At 37.8% G+C, this 20,908-nt stretch overlaps 1 protein-coding gene and 1 pseudogene across 10 annotated transcripts in view; one reads left to right on the top strand and one right to left on the bottom strand.

Annotated features, from left to right (window-relative positions):
- FCHSD2 (FCH and double SH3 domains 2) overlaps positions 1-20,908 on the top strand; it is a 303,655-nt gene that overhangs the window by 187,424 nt on the left and 95,323 nt on the right. The window lies entirely within an intron of this gene.
- Positions 11,454-19,248, bottom strand: LOC117974967 (large ribosomal subunit protein eL15-like; annotated as a pseudogene).

Below are 20,908 nucleotides of genomic sequence, written 5' to 3'. Positions count from 1 at the left end.
TCAAGTCAAAGTCTGCCAGCACCATAGAGGAGTAGTTGTGTTTGCTTCAGGATTGTCTGAGGCTTTAAAGCGGGTGAACTGCTGACCTTGAGGAAAAGCAGATAATTCTATCAAGAAAGCCTCCCTCCAGGAGTAGGCTTTTATTGCTTTATTATATATCTTAAACTGTAAGATCCTGTTTCTTCACCTATGGAAATAAGGTGAACAATATCCTTTTCATGAATTGTAAATATGTGTAAGTGCCTGGCACATAGTAGGTGTTCTGTAAGTATTCATTTATCTTTCTTCCTTCCCTTATCTTCCACTAATCCATATAACTTAATGTCTCATCTCTACCAATAAGCTCTTATGTATCTTAACCAAATTTTCTTACCAAAATTAACTATAGGCCAGGCATGGTGGCTCATATCTGTAACCCCAGCACTTTGAGAGGCCGAGGCTGGTAGATCACTTGAGGTCAGGAGTTTGAGACCAGCCTAGCCAACATGGTGAAACCTTGTCTCTACTAAAAATATAAAAATTAGCCGGGTGTGGTGACACATGCCTGTAATCCCAGCTACTCAGGAGGCTGAGGCAGGAGAATCACTTGAACCTGGGAGGCAGAAGTTGCAGTGAGCCGAAATAGTGCCACTGCACTCCACACTAGGTCACAGAGTGAGACCCTGTCTCAAAAAAAAAAAAGATAGTCAAACTTGGTGAACACAAGCAAACAAAAAAGTGTATGGAATTGTTTTTGCTCTAAAAATACTAGAGACTAATACTAGATTAGTGTTTTCCTTCATAGGCCATATATATCTTTCTGGTATTAAGATAGAGAAGAGAGAGTTGCTTCATCTGAGTGACCAAGCAAGACCAATATAAGTTAAAGTACACAGGGAGTTTCCAAGCATTAAACTCATGGGTGCTCTTCCTGTCTAATCTTGTCTTCATTTGGTAAGACATATGCAGACCTACCATGAAGCTTCAGGGAATTTTTGATTCTTGCCAAAAATAAAAATGCCCTGAAGTGTGCCTGTTGAAAATGCCAACAATATGTAGATTCTGAAAGTTATCTTGTAAGTGAAAGAAAGAGTATAGCTGTTACAGTATTCTTGTCAAATAGGATTTTCCCTAAGTTTTATGGGAGTAAGGACTTTCTCTGCTATACTGAACGCTAGCCTCATTTCCTCAGCAAGCATGATTGATCTCAGTTAGATATTAAGAATTTATAAAGAGATTGTGAAAGGGTAAACCTCAAATCAATGGGAAAATAACAGATTATAAAAGTCATGACATTGAGACTCTTAGGAAGAAAAATTTTGTTTCTTCCATCAAACCAGGCCAAAGTAAGTTATAGGTTTGTTAAAGATAAATGTAATAGAGAAAAACATGGGAGAATATTTATCTGATCTTAGTGTAGGGGTGAGATTTTTAAGGATTCTAGCAAAGGCAAGCACTGTATGGGAAAATGGTGATAAATTTTACAATCCCACAGTTCAGAAATGTGTAATAATAACACCAAAGCAAACATTTATTGAGCTAAATGCCAAGACTTGTAGTAAGTGCTTTACATATAAGTCAGTGCCAAGGTTGAGAAACTCTGCCCTAGAGCTGCGTAATCTGTCGCTCTCGTTTGCTGTGTTATCATATGCCAGATGTTTTGTCATAGTGTAACAAGGTTTACCAGCTTCCCAATCTGCAGCATCTGTTTCATCACTGCTTACAACTCTGCCACTTAACAGATGCCACCTATATTAGTTTTTTTGTTACAGCAATATCCTACACCAGATACTAATCCTGTATTAATTAGGATAAAGGCTAAACAATTAGAATAGGAAGACCCAAAATACAGTGGTTCACAAAAGATAGGTGTTAATTATTTCTAATGCAATGGTTTGGAGTAGATAGGTAGCATTTGCCTCATGAAGTTATTCAGAGACTCAGATAGCAGGGTAGTCCATCACTTTCTCTCATGGCCTGGCTAAACCTGTGTCATTGATTTACTTGAGTTCTAGCCAGTCGATAGGGGAAAGAGAGCATGGAGAAGACACACCTATTCTCTTAAGATCTAGTCCTTAAAGGAGCAAATGTTACTTCTGTTCACACTGAATTAGAGAGAATTAGTCACGTGGTCAATCTCACAGCAGGTATGGAGGCTAGGAAGTGTAGTCCCACAGCATGTGCCCAGGAAGAAAGGGATAACATTTGGCGGACAACAACAAATAGTTTCCACCGCAACTACTACCTGTGCTGCCTCTAAATATCTGAGAAGCCAAATGATAATGTGGGAGTTAAGTATTCTTATAAATGAAAAATTAAAATATCCTAAAAGAAATAAGGAAAAACTACAAATTCAGTTTTAAAAAGGGAAATACAAAAGACTACTAATCATACATCAGTAGCTGATTGTCAACAAAGGTACTAAAACAATTCAGTGGAGGAAAGAATAGTCTTTCAACAAATTGTACTGGCACAACTGAATATCCACATGCAAGAAGAATGAAGTTGGACCTCTACCTCACAGCATATATAAAAATTAATTCAAAATGAATCAAAGACTTAAGAGCTAAAACTATATAAAACTCTTTGAGGGAAAAAAAAAAACGCAAGTCTATGTTAACTTAGAATAGGCAACAGTTTCTCAGATATCACCAAAAACACAAGCAACCAAAGAAAGAATAGACAAATTGCAGAAATAAAAACTTTTGTGCATCAAAGGAATCTATGGAGAAAGTGAAGACAACCCACAGAATGGGAGAAAATATTTGCAAATTACATATCTGAAAAGGATTTAATATTTAGAATATATAAAGAAGCTTTACAATTCAATAAAAACAACCCAGTTTTTTTAAAAGGGCAAGGATTTTAATAGACTTTTTTCTCAAAGATGAGTAATACCTTTATTCATTAGGAATATGCAAATCAAAATCACAGTGAAATACCACTTCACATCCGCTAGGATGACTAAAATTTTTAAAAACGGAAAATAACAAGTGTTGGTGAGGAGATGGAGAAATTGGGTGAGAATGTAAAATAGAACAGCCATTGTGGAAAAACAGTGATGTGAACATTAGCATTTGGTGGTTTCTCAAACTATCCAACAGAATTGTCATATGACCCCAAAACTCCACTCTTAGATTTATACCCAAGAGAACTGAAAACAAGTGTTCAAGCAAAAAGTTGTGTACACAAATGTTTGTAGCAGCATTATTCATAACAATCCAAAGGTGGAAACAACCCAAATGTCCATCAGCTAGTGAATGGATAAACAAAATGTGGTAAACCCATACAGTGGAATATTATCAACCATAAAATTGAATGTAGTAATGATTTATGCTACAACATGGGTAGACCTTGAAAACATTGTGTTAAGTGAAAGAAGCCAGACACAAAAGTGTATATATTGTATGATTCCATTTCATTTGTCCAGAATAGGCAAATCCAGAAATGTAGAAAGTAGATTAGTGGTTGCCAGGCACAGGGGGAGAGGGCACTGACTACTTAATGGCTATAAAGTTTTCTTTTCTTTTCTTTTCTTTTTCTTTCCTTTCTTTTCTTTTCTTTCTTTCTTTGAGATGGAGTTTTGCTCTTTGGTGCCCAGGCTAGAGTGCAGTGGCATGATCTCGGCTCACTGTAACCTCTGCCTCCGGGGTTCAAGTGATTCTCCTGTCTCAGCCTCCTGAGTAGCTGTGATTACAGGCACCCACCACCACGCCCAGCTAATTTTTGTGTTTTTAGTAGAGACAGGGTTTCACCATGTTGGTCAGGCTGGCCTTGAATTCCTGACCTCAGGTGATCTGCCCTCCATGGGCCTCCCAAAGTGCTGGGATTACAGGCGTGAGCCACCACGCCCGGCCAGGTTTCTTTTTGTGGTGATAAAAATGTTCTGGAATTAGGTAATGGTGATGGTTGCACAACTTTGTGAATATACTAAAAGCCACTGCATTGTATACTTTAAAACGATGAGCTTAATGGTGTGTGACTAATATCTCAATAAAAAATAAGACTAGTGACTGTGAAAATCTAGCATCCCACCAGTAATCAAAGAAATGAAAATTATGCTGGGTGCTGTGGCTCATGCCTGTAATCCCAGCACTTTGGGAGGCCGAGGTGGGCAGATCACGAGGTCAGGAGATCCAGACCATCCTAGCTAACGTGGTGAAACCCCGTCTCTACTAAAAATACAAAAAATTTGCCAGGCGTAGTGGCGGGCACCTGTAGTCCCAGCTACTCGGGAGGCTGAGGCAGGAGAATGTTGTGAACCTGGGAGATGGAGCTTGCAGTGAGCCGAGATTGTGCCACTGCACTCCAGCCTGGGCGACAGAGCGAGACTGCCTCTCAAAAAAAAAAAAAAGAAATGAAAATTATGAATGTTAATCTTAATTGTATCCATTAAAATGGTAAGTTAAAATTTTGTTAATACACTCATATTCTATTATTGATAATGTAAATTGATACAGTTGTTTTGGAGGACTTAATTGGTAATATGTATCAAATGCTTTAAAATAAACTATACTCTTTGTCTCAGAAATTATGTTGTAAGAATTTATTCTAAGGATATAATAAATATCTATTATGATATTTATCTACATGCTTGATGATGACAATGAGATTAAAAATGGAAAGCAACTAAAATGTTGAAAAATGAAACATTCAGTAATTTTGAAGTAATTGAAATGTTTCATAATAAGCAGCCAATAATTTATGATATCCAATGGCTGGGCACAGTGGCTCACGCTTGTAATCCCAGCATTTTGGGAGGCTGAGGTGGGTGGATTGCTTGAGTCCAGGAGTTCAAGACCAGCCTGGCCAACATGGCAAAACCCCATCTCTACTGAAAATACAAAAATTTGCCAGGCCTGGTGGCACATGCCTGTAATCCCAGCTACTCAGGAGGCTGAGACAGAAGAATTACTTGAAACCCAGAGGTGGAGGTTGCAGTGAGCCGAGATCGCACCATTGCACTCCAGCCTGGGTGACAGAGTGAGACTTTGTCTCAAAAAAACAAAACAAAACAGACAAACAAAAAATGTTTGATACCCAAACGATGTCATAAAAATTATGTTGTATAAGATTATACCATTATAGTGCCATGAAAAATGTTAACACTGTATTAACTGATTAAAATGAGAATCATAAATAATATGTAAAATATAGTCTTGAATTTGTTTTTAAAGTCTGTTTTATAAGTTAATGTTCCCATATTTATGTGAGATTACCTGTGATTTTTGTTTTCTTTGGATTTTTCTGTATTTAATTTTCTTTATTGAGCATGTATTCTATAATCAGAAAATTATGTTTTCAATATGTTTTTTTAACTAATGATTTTATCACACTGTAATTTATAATCAGAAATCTATGAACTAACTTTTGGGAGATTTAAAGTAAGGGCTGTTCCAACAGAATGTGCTGGAGGATGGGAGTTCCTACACGTCCATTAGGACCAGCAATATAGTGGTGTGGCTATTAATCTTTCATTATAATATACCCATTTCTTGCTAGACTCAGTGACTCTGGTTGATTAGTTCATTGCTTAGAATAAGATCTTGTGGTCAATTCCTATGTGAGTCAAGTAAACACTGACTTTGGCTTTAGTTCTAGTCAGACAACTTGTAAGTGTGTATCACAAGTCAGAGGGGACACTAAATGGGAGAGCATAAGTGGATTTTTGTAGATCAACCATTGTTGTGGGAAAACCTCTTCAGTTCTGCTCCTCTTGGCCAGATGTGGGCCTGGGTGTGAGTCTGGATAAGAAGAGTTCAAACTTCTCTTGTGACACACAGCATTTCTTACCCAGGGGAAGTTTAAATAAATTTGAACATAAAACCTAGGTCTTCCACTTGGTTTAAAGCCCTTAACTAAGAAATAAGATATATTGGAAAATGCTTCGTACCTACAGCATTGTTGTTAAGAGATGTTGGCCCCATGGGGCATGCAGCTGTTGAACCAGAGTGACTCCCACACCCAGTGATGTGAGTATCATTTTCTTGGACCTGAATCTCACCTGGGGCCTGGGAAAGCAGGCTGGGACACAAGGAGAATAGCTCCTGGGTAGCTGGGTGAGCTATTGCATAGATGGCTGCAAAGACTAGTCCCACAAAGAGGGGCACCTGGTGCTGCCTTGTTGGCAGGCAGTCATTTTTGTCCTACATCCTTCTGAGTAGTCTTGTGAATATGAATGTTTACTTAAGCTTGAAAAATTTCCCTAGGCATTATACTTAACATCTTGGGACTCAGTTTCCTGCTCTGTAAAATGAAAATGTTGTCTACCTTAAAGGTGGTTGTAAAAAGTAGAGTTACTGCACAAAGCTCCTAGAATATAATAGATATTCTGTAAATGGTAGCTATTACTCTGTTTATACCATCGTATTTTAAAGGTAAAATATGCTAGATACTTCCACAATACCTATTTTACAGACTTGCATTAGAGGATATTGGCAGGTATTGACATTTTGAGCATTGTAATTATTGACCATGTAATTGTCTAGTTTTTTTAAATTATACTTTAAGTTTTAGGGTACGTGTGCACAACGTGCAGGTTAGTTACATATGTATACATGTGCCATGTTGGTGTGCTGCACCCAGTAACTTGTCATTTAACATTAGGTATATCTCCAAATGCTATCCCTCCCCCCTCCCCCACCCCACAACAGGCCCCGGTGTGTGATGTTCCCCTTCCTATGTCCATGTGTTCTCATTGTTCGATTCCCACCTATGAGTGAGAACATGCGGTGTTTGGTTTTTTGTCCTTGCGATAGTCTGCTGAGAATGATGGTTTCCAGCTTCATCCATGTCCCTACAAAGGACATGAACTCATCATTTTTTATGGCTGGATAGTATTCCATGGTGTATATGTGCCACATTTTCTTAATCCAGTCTATCATTGTTGGACATTTGGGTTGGTTCCAAGTCTTTCCTATTTTGAATAGTGCCACAATAAACATATGTGTGCATGTGTCTTTATAGCAGCATGATTTATAATCCTTTGAGTATATACTCGGTAATGGGATGGCTGGGTCAAATGGTATTTCTAGTTCTAGATCCCTGAGGAATCGCCACACTGACTTCCACAATGGTTGAACTAGTTTACAGTCCCACCAACAGTGTAAAAGTGTTCCTATTTCTCCACATCCTCTCCAGCACCAGTTGTTTCCTGACTTTCTAATGATCGCCATTCTAACTGGTGTGAGATGGTATCTCATTGTGGTTTTGATTTGCATTTCTCTGATGGCCATTGATGATGAGCATTTTTTCATCTATCGTTTGGCTGCATAAATGTCTTCTTTTGAGAAGTGTCTGTTCATATCCTTTGCCCACTTTTTGATGGGGTTGTTTTTTTCTTGTAAATTTGTTTGAGTTCATTGTAGATTCTAGATATTAGCCCTTTGTCAGATGAGTAGATTGCAAAAATGTTCTCCCATTCTGTAGGTTGCCTGTTCACTCTGATGGTAGTTCCTTTTGCTGTGCAGAAGCTCTTTAGTTTAATTAGATCCCATTTGTCAATTTTGGCTTTTGTTGTCATTGCTTTTGGTGTTTTAGACATGAAGTCCTTGCCCATGCCTATGTCCTGAATGGTATTGCCTAGGTTTTCTTCTAGGGTTTTTATGGTTTTAGGTCTAACATTTAAGTCTTTAACCCATCTTGAATTAATTTTTGTATAAGGTGTAAGGAAGGGATCCAGTCTCAGCTTTCTACATATGGCTAGCCAGTTTTCCCAGCACCATTTATTAAATAAGGAATCGTTTCCCCATTTCTTGTTTTTGTCAGGTTTGTCAAAGATCAGGTAGTTGTAGATATGCGGCATTATTTCTGAGGGCTCTGTTCTGTTCCATTGGTCTATATCTCTGTTTTGGTACCAGTACCATGCTGTTTGGTTACTGTAGCCTTGTAGTATAGTTTGAAGTCAGGTAGTGTGATGCCTCCAGCTTTGTTCTTTTGGCTTAGGATTGACTTGGCAATGCAGGCTCTTTTTTGGTCCCATATGAATTTTAAAGTAGTTTTTTCCAATTCTGTGAGAAAGTCATTGGTAGCTTGATGAGGATGGCATTGAATCTATAATTTACCTTGGGCAGTATGGCCATTTTCACAATATTGATTCTTCCTACCCGTGAGCATGGAATGTTCTTCCATTTGTTTGTATCTTCTTTTATTTCATTGAGCAGTGGTTTGTAGTTCTCCTTGAAGAGGTCCCTCACATCCCTTGTAAGTTGGATTCCTAGGTATTTTATTCTCTTTGAAGCAATTGTGAATGGGAGTTCACTCATGATTTGGCTCTCTGTTTGTCTGTTATTGGTATATAAGAATGCTTGTGATTTTTGCACATCGATTTTGTATCCTGAGACTTTGCTGAAGTTGCCTATCAGCTTAAGGAGATTTTGAGCTGAGACGATGGGGTTTTCTAGATATACAATCATGTCATCTACAAACAGGGACAATTTGACTTCCTCTTTTCCTAATTAAATACTCTTTATTTCCTTCTCCTGCCTGATTGCCCTGGCCAGAACTTCCAACACTATGTTGAATAGGAGTGGTGAGAGGGGGCATCCCTGTCTTGTGCCAGTTTTCAAAGGGAATGCTTCCAGTTTTTGCCCATTCAGTATGATATTGGCTGTGAGTTTGTCATAGATAGTTCTTATTATTTTGAGATATGTCCCATCAATACCTAATTTATTGAGAGTTTTTAGCATGAAGCATTGTTGAATTTTGTCAAAGGCCTTTTCTGCATCTATTGAGATAATCATATGGTTTTTGTCGTTGGTTCTGTTAATATGCTGGATTATGTTTATTGATTTGCGTATGTTGAACCAGCCTTGCATCCCAGGGATGAAGCCCACTTGATCATGGTGGATAAGCTTTTTGATGTGCTGCTCGATTCAGTTTGCCAGTATTTGATTGAGGATTTTTGCATCGATGTTCATCAGGGATATTGTTTTAAAATTCTCTTTTTTTGTTGTGTCACTGCCAGGCTTTGGTATCAGGATGATGCTGGCCTCATAAAATGAGTTAGGGAGGATTCCCTCTTTTTCTATTCATTGGAATAGTTTTAGAAGTAATTGTGTTGTTTTAACTCCATGTCATGCAATAGAAGTTAAAGTTGGCAGCATCACAATGAATAATGATTAAAGTCTGAGTATTTAATAGTCAGTTTATCTTCATACGTTCTTAGTGTAGTAGTTTACAATATTTGAACATGCCTTAGAACAAATATTTAATTATAGATGTGCTAACTGAAACTTCTTGCAGTTAATGAACTAATAAAATATCAAAATATAATGTTTATGTATCTTATTCAGCAAGTATTTCTTGAATAAATACTAAGTGTGAGGTATCATTCTGAGTGCCTCAGTGAACAAAACAGCCAATATAATTTTATATTTTAAATATGTAAAACATTGAAACATATATGTTCAAAAGTCAAATAGACTGACCCAGGGAATTCTCACTTCCATTTCTGTGCCCTTCATCTCCGTCTCACCTGTCATTCTCTTCAATTTCCTTCCCTTTCATTAAAGCTATTAATAAATAACCAAGGTAATATGAAGTTCACATTTACTATTTTCCCATAATCCATACTGTCCTGTGCTGTCTTTTTCCTGGTTCAGTGTCTCACTAATCCTTTCCTACTCAAACCTCTCCATCAGGCATCTTGGAATTCTATTCAGTAGTCCTCAGTTAATCCTAACTATAGTTGAATTAAGTAGGTTGAAGTTAAAGTGAGTGTTAAATGTAGATAGTAAATATAAAAGTCAGGGCTGGGCAAAGTAGCTCATGCCTGTAATCCCAGAACTTTGGGAGGTAGAGGTGGGCAGATCACCTGAGGTCAGGAGTTCGAGACCAGCCTGGCTAACATGTGGAAACCCCATTTCTAATAAAAATACAAAAAATTAGCTGGGCATGGTGACACGCGCCTGTAATCCTAGCTACTCGGGAGGCCGAGGAAGGAGAATCACTTGAACCCGGGAGGCAGAGGTTGCAGTGAGCCAAGATCGCACCATTGCACTCCAGCGTGAGCAACAAGAGCAAAACTCTGTCTCAAAAGAAAAAGTCAGTATTAATGAATTTGTGATTTAGCCAGGCATGGGGGCTCACACCTATAATCCCAGCACTTTGGGAAGTATGCACCTGTAGTCCTAACTACTTGGAAGCCTGAGGTGGGAGGATTCTTAAGTCCAAGAGTTTGAAGCTGCGAACTATGATCATACCACTGCACTCCAGCCTGGGTGATAGAGCGAGACCCTGTGTCTAAAAACAAAACAGTGAGATATGACTTCACATCCTCTAGGAGAGCCATAATAAAAATAAAATAAAATGAATAGCATAGCATATACCATAACATTCTATAGCATGTTTGTCAGTACTTTTTAATTTTAATAAAGTATGTATTTTCCGTTTGATTACCAAAGTACCAGAAGAAAATTTGAAAAGTACAGAAAACCTAAAGATAAATTAAAATAACTTCACATTGTAACAGTAAACCACTCTTACTGTCATCTTGGCATATCCTTCTAATCTTTCCTAGGCATGTATTGCATATACATGTTTCAAAATTGTTATACACGTAAGTCCTTTTATTTTTTCACATAAAATACATTCTGAGCTATTCCTGCCTGTGTTAGCCCATTTACATTGCTTTAAAGAAATACACAAGGCTGGGTAATATAAAGAAAAGAGGTTTATTTTGGCTCACAGTCCTGCAGACTGTACAGGGAGCATGCTGCTGGCATCTGCTTCTGGTGAGGCCTCAGGAAACTTACAATCATGGCAGAAGGCAAAGTGGAAGCCTGCATGTCATATGGTGAGAGATGGAGCAAGAGAGGAGGGAGCTGCCAGGCTCTTTTAAACAGCCAGCTCTAGTGTGAACTCATAGAGTGAGAACGCTCTCATTACTCTGAGGACAGCAGCAAGCCATTCATGAGGGATCCGCTGCCATGACACAGACACCCCCTGCTAGGCCCACCTCCAACACTGGAGATCACATTTCAACATGAGATTTTGAGGGGACAAAACATTCAAACTGTATCACTGCCTTTACATGTTACTTGAAAATGTGATTTTAATGACTGCATAGTATTTGATCATATTAATATGCCATTAACTTTATTACTTTTTTATGCTTTTATAAACCTTTTTTTATGCTTTTTAGTGAAGGTTCTTTTTTACAATCTTAATATACCTCTTTGATAACTTCCTTAAGATATCTTTTTTTGAAGCTACATTCCCTGGTCAAAAACAAAGATTGGTTAATACTTTTCATTTGGCTAGCTGATTGCCTTCTGAAAAGATTATATCAGTATATACTTCTGAAAGCAGTGTATGAAAGTGCCTATCCTTGCACCCTTGTCAAAACTGTGTTTTATATTTAAACAAACGTACATATATGAGCAACAATCTGGATGAAGGTAAAGAAATCTTAAGTTTTAATTTTTTGCTTACTAACAAATTGAACATTTTTATTTCATGTTGTTTAAACAACTCTTCTGACCAGTGATGAGTTAAAAGAAAAAATAGATCAATAAAAGAACAAAACAGTTAATGATAAAGTAATAATAAGTAATATATTAATAGAGTTGGGAGTCTATATTTTATACTAAGCAAACTGACATCCAACATAATTTATAATTTGTATTTTTATAAATATAAAAATTATATAAATTATAATTTAAGTATAGTTTTTATATCCTCTTAGATACTATTTTGGACATGTGGGATTCAGTGACTTAGCAAAGGTTTTTATTTGAGGCCATTCATTAATTCATAATTTAACAAATATTTACTGTCATTCTATGTGTCATTTACTGGGGACACATAGTGAACAAGACTCATGTGGCCTCTGGTCCCTTGAAGGAGAATAAAAATATTAAAATAGCTTATTTATTTATTTTTTTGACTGTCCTAAATTATGAGGTATGAATTTTACAAACTTTACTTACATTAGTGGTAACAGTGGAACTGGAGAGTTTTGCGCCTTCTCTAAGCTGCCCGGCAAGAACCACCAATAGCATGGTGGAACATATGGTCCTTTCCAAGCCCATGGCTCTTTCGGCCTGTAGATGTCAGCCCACGCATCTCCCTGTGCTTATAGACTGCTTTGGTGATCCATTGGGTGTCAGGATTTCTTCTGATAGCTTTATGGAATGGATCAATGAGGATAACCTCAAAAAATTTGTATGTGTAATCTTCACCAACCCAATAAGAATTCAGGACTCTAAGAGCCCCACAGTGGCATCCAGCTCACTCCTCTGCAACGGACTGAAGGCTTCAGGCAAACTTTAGCTGATTAACACCATGATGAACAGGCTTGCCATTAGTTGCACCCTTAGGAACTGGGCGTTTTCGGCCACCACGGTGAACATGAATCCTACATATAACGTAACCTTGCTTGGCCTTGCAGCCTGGTCGGTGCACTTTATCAGGCTGCGTGGGGCGGGGAGCCCTGTGGAGAGCAGAGAGCTGGCAGTACTGCCAGCAGCTGACTCTCAGAAGAAAGCGCATGACATGAGACTGCTTCTTTCTCCATAGCTCCTGGATGTGCGGGTATGCACCCATCTTGGCTTACCTGATGGCTACTGCCAGACAGAAAGGAAAATAGCTTATTTACTATTTATTGCCACATATTATACTAACCTCATTACATATATTATTTCCTTTAATATTAAAACAATATTTGGTAACTGCATTTTAGAAACTAGCATGTTTCTAATTAAACCTGTTTACATCAACTAAAATACTAACATGCTTTGTAAAAGGCCCTTCAGTATTGAAAGTGTAGTGCATTGTGGTAAGCATAATATAAACACGCAAAGCCCCATTTAGATATTGTGAGGCTTTCAGTATTTAGAATCTCAGTAGTGATGAGTTTAAAAGGCTAAGGATGATGGCAAAGCTGATTCCAACTTGGGGCTAAATTTTATTTGTCCTGCTTCTATGGAATTAGACCTGAGAGTCACCTATGGTAGGTCACAAATGCCTTTTCAATTTTGATTTGCTTGCATTTTCTATACAGGCTGTAACACTGCCGCATAAAACACTAGGGGCTCTTGCCAGAGGGGACTGTACAAGCAGTCCACAGATGTTCTCAAAGAAACTCCCTGGAACTTTACTACTCGGTTATACAAAGAGCCGCCAAGGCCAGGCATGGTGGCTTATGCCTGTAATCCCAACACTTGGGAGGCCAAGGTGGGCAGATCACTTGAGGTCAGGAGTTCAAGACCAGCCTGACAAACATGGTGAAACCCCATCTCTACTAAAAATACAAAAATTAGCTGAGTGTCTTGGTGGGCATCTGTAATCCCAGCTGCTCGGGAGGCTGAGGCATAAGAATCACTTGAACCCAGGAGGCGGGGGTTGCAGTGAGCCTAGATTGTACCACTGCACTCCAGCCTGGGCGACAGGGCGAGACCCTGTCTCAAAAAAAAAAAAAAAAAAAAAAAAGGAAAAGAAAGAGCCATCAACCGTCTTCATAGATTTCCTATAAGCCAGAGAATTTTCTCAGTGATCAAATTCTAACTGAGAAACTGAAATGTATTCATCAAACAGGCAGCTTTTAACATCTGAATAAATCTCTATAACTCTCTAGAGCAAATTAAGTTATAATTGTAGATACCATTAAACTGTGGAACATGGAAGTTGAAACTTAATTTTTGTTTAATAATTTAAAAACCATTCCTTAGAAAGGTTTTTGAGGCCCAATCTGTTGCAGCCACAATCTTACCGACTGGGGGAAAAATGCTTAGTTACAATTTTTAGGGGGGAATTACTGTCATGCTGCTGAGAAATGGATCCTGTCTTTTTTGACCTTCCTTCCTTCCTGAACGTCCTCTGCTAATGTTATTTCTGTGATTCAAATACTGCCGAGCACAGCACAAGTTTTTGCTGGAATTGACTTCAGAATGGACATGTGAGTGTTTATAATAAGGAAACAGATTCTTTTTTTTATAGGCTCTGTACTTAAAAGATTTATTATCCTGAATAACCATATACCCCCAAAAAAGTACAGTTTGGCTACTGTATTAAAATTTGAAAATATCCTGCATTACATGTTTAGTAGCTCAGAGGCCACTTTTATTAAATGTAAAGACCAAAACTTCTGTGACTCTATCCTTACTATATTTTTTTAGAAAATATTTACAATCTTAAATCAGCTTTAGAGTGCAACTCAAAAACCATTTTAAAACCTAATGAATTACATTATTAAGAAAACAAAAACCAAAATGATAAATTAGTCTTGGGTTAGCTTGATAAGATTTTTTTCAATAGTTTAGAACTGAACTATTCTGTTAATGAAAATTGTGACTAATGTAATTCTGAAGGACTTTCAAGACAGGTTCCTCTCTACTGTTTGTGTAGAATACGAGTAAAAGAATGATGAAAATTGACCCTCTCTGGACAAACCTATAGAGACTTCCACTACCTGCTAGAAGATGCCTAAGCTTCTCCATCTGGTGAGATGCTGTGATCTGCTCACCCCTCATTCAGTCAGGAAAAGGACACCTTGCAAATCCCTGACTTGTTTTGCTGGCTGTGGGCACACCTAGACACCAGCAAGGAAGAGAATAGAAGGCAAATTCTCCCCAAACCGGCTACTGCTTTGAACACCCTTAACTATCCTAGACCCTTCTGGTCTCAATCTTTGAAACTTTATCAGTTCTTCCAGCTATGCCAGGTTTCTTGAACTTCTGCTAATAGCCTTGTCTAATAGTCTCGACTGGCTGACATTAAATTCAAGTATAAATCTTGGAATTCAAACTCAAGAATCACTTGAACCCAGGAGACAGAGGTTGCAGTGAGCTGAGATCGTGCCATTGCACTCCAGTCTGGGCAACAAGAGCAAAACTCCGTCTCAAAAAAAAAAAAAAAAAAAAAAAAAAACTCCTTCATAATCTGGATAATACTGCCCCAGTCTTACCTTCAGCACTCTTCATTTATTTACCTCAGGTAACTAAATTCTGCCATTGAGGGTGCTGGGGATGTATTTCCCTACCTGGAATGCTTTCCTCCTATCTCAATTCATGTCATACTTCTTAGACATACTCCTTAGAGACTCCAGCCAGCATTATTCTGTTGTTTCCCTTACCATTCAGACATAACACTTATTCTTATCTTAAATTATATTAACAGCTACATCAGTCTTTGTTTCACATATTTGATCTTATGTTCTGTATTTCCCATGGTGCCTAGCATAATAACTGGGTGCACTCAGACATGATTTCCTATAGAAAATCATTTTTAAACCTCATGTTTGTCTAGGTGCCTCCTTCTAGCACCCTGTATAATTGAAATTATCCTGTTTGTTTGTTTCCAATGCTTGCCCAGGTTCTCATGGTTATGTATTCAAAAGCACATATACAAACACAGAGTTAATGCTAAGCATAGTTCTTGGCACAGAGTAGGTTCTAAAAAAATATTTTGGCCAGGCGCGGTGGCTCACGCCTATATTCCCAGCACTTTGGGAGGCCGAGGCAGGCAGATCATGAGGTCAGGAGATGGAAACATCTAGAGATCAGACCTTGCCTTTCCATTAATGGTCCCATATGTCCATGACATGTTTATTAACTCTTCCCTAAAATGTCAATGTAAGGAATACTCAAATTGGCCAGCATCAGAGATATTGTTTACTGAACTAACACTAAGACTATATTTCTTGCTAAATGCTTTCTGTCAGTTCAATACTTTGATGTCAAAAATGCACACAAAAGAGACTATTTAAATAACATGGCCAAAAGATGAATATAGGAAAATTCTCAGACTAAACTGAAATGCCAAGAATTTTTTTGTTTGCAGCAGTCCTATTTACTGTCTAATCTATACGTTTTTCTGATTTAGATACCTAAATATCTAAACTTCTGTTTTAGTTTCCCCAAAAGCCTTAAGAGTTCCTTCATCAAGCCTTTGGTCCTCTAGCACTGTCTTCCTCCAGCTATACAATTGTGTTCATATTCTGTTCCTCATCAGGACCACAGCTAAGGAAGAACTCCTCTTTGCTATTGGATGGTAGGGTTGATGAGCAGAAATCTGCTATTTAAATGTTTAATTTTTAACAAGATTATGAAGCATATAAAGAAACAGGAATATATAGCCCATACACAGGAATAAAAGGAGGCAAGAGAAACTGTCTCCAAGGAAGTCCATACATTGGACTTACTAGACAAAGATTTTAAATCGCCTATTTTTAATATATTTCAAAGAGCTAAAGGAAACCATGTCTGAAGAACTGAAGGGAAGTATGAGAATGATATCTCAGCAAATAAAGAATATCATCAAAGAGATACAAATTATAAAAAGGAATCAAATATAAATTCTGGAGTTAAAAATACAATAACTGAAATAAAGATATACTATAAGTGTTCAGCAGCAAAGTTAAGTTGGCAGAAGGGAGAATCTGAATTTAAAGGTCAATCAATTGAGATTCTTTTTTAAAAATTTTTATTTCTTTTCTAAATTAGAGATGGAGTCTTGCTATGTTGACCAGGCTGGTCTCCAACTCCTGGCCTCAAGCAAGCCTCCCATCTTGGCCTTCCAAAGTGCTGGGAGTACAGGCATGAGCCATGGCACCTGGTCGAGATTCTTGAGTTTGATAAAATCACACTGATAATTCCCAGGCAACCATGCCAAAATATATAGTAAAAAAAACAAGGGAATTAAAATGGTACATAGAAAATACTGATTTAACAGACCTCTTAAGGAGATACTATTTTTAAATTATTTTATAGATAAGGTAACAGACTTAGAGCAGTTCTACTGCTCAAGTAAATAATAGAGTCAGACTCAGAAGCCTAGTCTGTCACCAAAATTCCTTACTATAGTCTTACAAGGGAGATAGATGAAATTCTCTGGTAGAACATAGAAATGGTTAAGCCCTATTATTTTAATAACCACCATTTACACATACCATACTCTTATGATTCTGTCAGATAAGGAATGGAAAGCTCAAGAACGGTCAGTGTCTTCCCAGAGTGATGGTTGCTAGTAAGTGGTAGAACTGGGATTTGAATGAAAGTATATATGGTTCAAGGTTTTCTGTTGCCCATGATGTTTTGAGATGGCAACCTAAATATTATGTGGTTTTAGCACACTCACAACTGGGTGAGCATAAGTAGTACAGCAGACCTTTTTCAGACATCTGACTTATCTTGCATGCTAGTAGTAATGCAGGAGGATAACACAAGCTTTATAGAAAAACAGCATTGAAATTTTCCTTTCCTGGTTTTGTAATTTACAGACATAAACTTCCTTATTTGTTTCCTCTTTCACAGAACATGAAGTAACCTGAAGTAACTCAGTGCTTTTAAATAAAACAACCACATAAAAAATTAGATGATATGTTTCTGATTTTACTTTATATCAACTGATAAATTCAACTACATATTAAGATATTTACAGTAATGTAAATACAGCCCAGTACTTGTTTTGATTTCTTGTAAAAAGCTACTTTCTCTTTGTAACCTGATTAGGTGTAGCTTGGGGTCTTCTGAAAAAGATAAACAAAAGCAAGGAGGCAGTCTGTTTTCTTCCAGTATCAGCAAAGAAAGACTGTAGAATTTCATGATTTAATTTTAAGACAACTCACATTTATCATCATCTTGATATTTATATCCTTGACTTTTACCAAAGTCTATTTTAGAAATGCCCATTGCTCTCAGAAAAGAAGAGTTTGTTTTTCTAGGCTGCATTAAGGAAACTCAAGAGATTTCAGCAAAACTTTATTGCTAAAGAATCTGTGCCCCTCCTGGATCTAAATAAGGAGGGGACTGTTTAAAGTTCTTACTTTAGGGGAAATTACATCAAATGCTTAGGAAAATGACCCATTTTCCTTCCTAATTCATCATAATCTTCTTCTTCAAACAAGTTCTAGGACATTTACACTTTCCTGTAAAATAAATGTTCAGTGGAGCATTCCAGATTTCTAAGTTTCTGAATTTGTCCTTAGAATATTCCTTTTTTTTTCTTCACTATTTTGAGTATTTAACATTATGAGTTTGGGAGTTTAGGTTCCAAACTCAACTGATTTTAAGGATCAAGTAGATAAAATGAATAAAGAGGGCAGAGGTAATGTGTAAGGGAGTGTGTGGCCTAATAGCTACCTGGAAAGAACGTGGCTACTTAAAGGCATTCAAATTCAATTGTTTAAAAATATTGCGGAGTCATTAAAACATATTGCTGGTCAAAGGTCCCATGGTTTCTCAGTTTCTCAATTACTACAGAATTATTCCCTTAGAAATTTGTGTCCAATAGTCAAAAAGTTTGGCTATTTTTTTAAGTATATTTGGATAAATTACCTACCAAGTTTTTGCATATTGGAGACCACCAAGGAGTTCATACTGCCAGATTAACTCACATTTATATAAACCTTGAAAGAATGCTTATCCTGCCATTTCTGAGCATTTATAAGTGAATTCTATCATTGATTAAGAAATTTATGGCCAAGCACAGCAGCTCATGCCTGTGATCCCAGCACTTTGGGAGGCCGAGGCAAGTGGATTACCTGAGGTCAGGAGTTTGAGACCAGCCTGGCCAACATAGTGAAACCTTGTCTCTACTTTAATAAATACAAAAATTACCCGGGTATGGTGGTATGCACCTGTAATCCCAGCTACTCGGGAGGCTGAGCCAGAAGAATCTCGTGAACCCAGGAGGTGGAGGTTGCAGTGAGCCGAGATAGTGCCGCTGCACACCAGCCTGGGCAACAGAGTAAGACTCCGTCTCAAAAAAAAAAAAAAAAAAGGCGTGGCTCTTCATACAGGTCTCTTTGAATTGAAGTTTGTGCATATCTGTTCACTTAAACAAGTGTAAAGAACATTCTTGTGTTTTGCTCATTTAAATGTAAAATGCTAGACAAGATACAGATGCATCTTCATCATACGTGCCCTTCTCAAACTGTTATGATACTTTTATGATTTGTTGTAAGCTTTAAATAGCTCTTTTTTTTTTTTTTTTTTCTGAGACAGTGTCTTACTCTGTTGCCCAGGCTGGAGTGTAGTGGCGCGATCATGGCTCACTGCAGCCTCAACCTCCCAGGCTCAGGCAGCCCTCCTACCTCAGCCTCCTGAATAGCTGGGACTACAGCCACATACCACCACACCTGGCTAATTTTTGTATTCTTTGTAGAGATGGAGTCTTGCTGTGTTGCCCAAGTTAGTCTTGAACTCCTGGGCTCAAGTGATACGCCCGCCTAAGCCTCCAAAAGTGTTGAAATTGCAGGCATGAGCCACTGTACCCAGCACTAAATAGTTTTTACTTTACTTTAAATTTGTAAGAAATATATGCAGCTTTTGGACTGTATTTGCAATTCAGCTTTGACATAAAAATTGTCTGCTTTAAGCTTTGAGATCTGTTTAATTGAAGAGAACCAGGAATAGTAAGGAAAGCAATTGAATTATTATTACTTGCAATTTATTGTCCATGTGAATCAACTTTTTTTCCTTACAATGCAACCAAAAGACACAATTTGGATATGGCTAATATAAGTTGGGTATCATTTATTACTCTTTAGTAAGAAGTCTTTTGATTGCAAATAACAATGACCCAACTCAAAGTAGCTTAGGCAAAACAGAGGAATTTGTTGGCTAAGGTAACCAAATCACAGAAAGGATGAGATGGTGCTTGCTCAAGAACTACCCAATTGAAGGACACTGTCCCTGTCCTCTGCCCACCATTCCCATCTTCACTTTGCCAAATTTCTCATCACTGCTTTTCTCTGTGAGTTGGTTTAATTCTTTCCTACTACAGATAGGCACTATCTGCTTGGTAGGAAGAATAACTTTGGTGGGAAGGATAGGCCATTTTTGGACTAATCTTTCAGCCTCTATCCCAGGGATGACCTAATTTAAGTCAAGGGACCACCTCCACCCAGTAATTAGGGGCAGAGGACAGTGGTTTGAGGTTCTGTCTTGCATATCTGCCTACCCTGCAAGTTTACCCCTGAGATCAGGACAGCAGGATCTGTTGCTAGAAGGAAGAAGAAGGCATGCAAGGTTATATATATTTTATGTCTTGGAATTCCACATAAAAAGATGCCACTACTGAAAATATTTGAAAATTACTGAATTAGTTTTATGAAATCAATTACTCCTTTAACTTGTATACGATTTTATAAATGTTATGTAACATCATTAGATTTCTCAGTCATGGGGCTCAAGTATAGGTTTATTCATTTTTTGTAATCATGCGAATTCTGATTGGTGTTATTATTTGTTGAACAGATATTTATTGAGCACTACCAGTATGCCAAACCCTATGCTCAACACAGAAGATGGAATGGTAAACAGACAGACCTGATGCCTCCCTTTATGGAACTTAAACAAAAAGAGGGACATACAAACAAATATCACCAGTATGAGGTTGTATGCTATGATCAGGAGTTATGAAGCAAAAAGACAATAGAGATATCCAAGTAGATGATTAAGTGAAGAGACTAAGGCTGATAAGAGTGAGCTAAACCACGGGAGAGAAAGCAGAGAGTAGTCAAGGCAGAAGAAAAGCCTGTGTGAAAGCTCAGAGGCAAAAAAGGAGTATTGGAGAAGCCAAAAACTGCATTGTAGAGAAGGTGTAATAGGGAAGGAGAATGGGGAGTGAGTAATAAGTGAAGAAGCTGAAGAGGTATGCCAAGTTCAGATAATGTGGTCTGTAATGATTTTTTTAAAAGCCTTTTCCTAAATGTGATGAGTAGCCAGTGAACAGTGTAGAGCAGTCAAGTAAAATACACAATTTAGAAACATCCTCCTAGCTGCAGTGTGGAAATGAGTTGGTGAGAGGGAGAGTTGGATGCAGGGCAACAGAAGATTGCTGCAATAATCTGGATGAGACAGGATGGCCAGAGGGGAGTAGCTGTGGAGATCAGGAGGAGGGGTTGGGTTTGGTAAATATTTAAGAAGTGGAATCAATAAGATTTGGTAATTAACAGTATGTGGGGGACAAGGCAGAGGGAAAAGTA

Source organism: Pan paniscus, chromosome 9 (assembly GCF_029289425.2).
Source record: "Pan paniscus chromosome 9, NHGRI_mPanPan1-v2.0_pri, whole genome shotgun sequence".
NCBI classification, from domain to species: Eukaryota; Metazoa; Chordata; class Mammalia; order Primates; family Hominidae; genus Pan; species Pan paniscus.
The sequence above is the reverse complement of the archived record's forward strand: the minus strand, read 5'-3'. Positions and strand labels throughout refer to the sequence as shown.